At 37.9% G+C, this 2,126-nt stretch overlaps 1 pseudogene; it reads left to right on the top strand.

The window, feature by feature from the left end:
• The first annotated feature begins 909 nt into the window (after positions 1–909).
• LOC102892596 lies at positions 910–1,712 on the top strand (annotated as a pseudogene).
• The last annotated feature ends 414 nt before the right edge of the window (positions 1,713–2,126 follow it).

Raw genomic sequence — 2,126 nt, 5'->3', positions numbered from 1 at the left:
AATACTACACCATGATCAAATAGGATTTATCCCAGCAATATGAGAATAGTTCAACACTTGCAAATCTAATGTGATACCACATTAACAAAATGAAGGATAAAAATCACAAGATCATCTCAATAAATGTAAAAGAACCATTTGATAAAATTCAATACCCTTTCATAATAAAATCTCGCAATGAATTATAAATAGAAGAAAAATTTAAAAATAGTAATAAAGACCATATGTGAAAGCCCACAGGTAACATCATACTCAATGGTGAAAAACCGAAAGCTTTTTCTCTAAAATCAGGAACAAGGCAAGGATGGCCCTTATCACTAATTCTATGCAACACAGTACTGAAATTCCTAGCCAGAGCAATTGAGCAAGAAAAAACTAATGAAAGATATCTAATATGGAAAGGAAGAAGTAAAATTATCTCTGTTTGCAAAAGACATGATGTTATGTACAGAAAACCCTAAAGACTTCACACACACATACACACACACACACACACAAAACTGTTAGACCTAATAAATGAATTCAGTAATGTAGTATACGATATCACTATCCAAATGTAAAATCAGTTACATTTCTATATACTAAAACAAACTGAAAACCATATTAAGAAAAAATCCCATTTAAAGTAGCATCAAAACAGTAAAATATTTCAGTATAAATAATACTAAAGAGATAAAAGATTTGTACGGTGAAAATTATAAAACATCGTTGAAAGAAACTAAAGACACAAATAAATGGTAGAATATTCCAAGTTCACGGATTGGCCCAGAAACAAACACAAGCAGAGCGAGTGCCCACTCCCCCCAACACCCCAGGGCTGAAGGGAAGCCACACCCACCCTTTGTCCTTCCACCCTCTCTACCCTGCATGCTTCACCTCCCACCTCCCAACACCTGGTGCGCCCTGTAGGCTCTTGAGGACAAGCGCATCTCGAACCCTGCAGGGGCGACTAGACCTCAGAAAGAACAGCGAGAAACGATTGGACATATCGGCGAGGTAGGAAGTGAGACAGACCAAAGAATAAGCTAGTGAGGAGATTTTGGAAACAGAACAGAAACGTAACAAACTGCCAACCATTTTTTTCAAGAGGTCAGAATTAATTGCACAAATCCCAAATTTTGCTGTAACTCTGTCAACCATCATCAAGGGTCTGCACTGCTTGGGGAGGAGGATGACGAGGGACTGCATTGTATGACAAGAGTTGACACAACAGAATTTTAAGATGTTAAGATCATTTACAAAGTAGATTTTTATTTTGATGAAAAGCCAAAGCCTTACTTTGAAAGTCATGTTTCCTCTTCAGAATTTCATCTGATTGAGAGTGATGATTCATCTTCAAAGTCCACTGAAATCAAATGGAAATCTAAGAAGGATTCAATGAAACGTTCAAGTCCAACATAGAATAAAGCCAATAGGCGCAGACATTATGAGGAACCAGGGACATACTTACCTGGCTTACTGACCATTCTGATACATGTGCAGATGAGTTAGGAGAAGTTCTCAGAGATGATATTTGGCCAAGTCTATTACAATACCACTTGGTTCCTGACATGTATGATGAAGGAGAAGGAGAAGGTGATAATATGGTAGAAGAAAGATTGGAAGTTATTGATGAAGAAGCAGATGAGGATGAAAGTGAATTAGGTGAAGATGATGATGAGGTGGGGAAGGATAGAAAAGGAACACAGATGATCTCCAACCTTCCTTTTTAAATTATCTCTAGTCCCTGGGAGCAAATTGCAGTTTTCCTCACATCTTGTGCTCAGTTACCCTGCTTTTGAGACCTCTTGTCTCTCTTTTATACCATGGTTTTCACCTTATTTGGGGGAGAAATTCTTTGAGCAGAATAGGATCAAAAAAGATTCTCTACCTCTCCCTGTTCCAAATTCATTTTTATTCCTTTCTGTCTCAACACAAACTTTGTGGAATCAACATCACCATGCTCTGTGGGAATGGTTGGGAAATTCAGAATCCTGGAAGGAAAAAACATATTGCAATGTTGAGGAAAACAAGGGCTAGCACATAGGAATGTGGTGTATGAACGTGTCACATATCATGTTCAACTAGAATGCATACACCTCTGAAAAAGGACCAATCCACCAAGAAGCGAAAATGACCCAGCAAGG

The sequence above is a fragment of the Pteropus alecto genome, unplaced genomic scaffold, assembly GCF_000325575.1.
Source record: "Pteropus alecto unplaced genomic scaffold, ASM32557v1 scaffold435, whole genome shotgun sequence".
In the NCBI taxonomy this organism is placed as follows: domain Eukaryota; kingdom Metazoa; phylum Chordata; class Mammalia; order Chiroptera; family Pteropodidae; genus Pteropus; species Pteropus alecto.
Note: the sequence above shows the minus strand (reverse complement) of the source record. Positions and strands in the feature narration are given on the sequence as shown.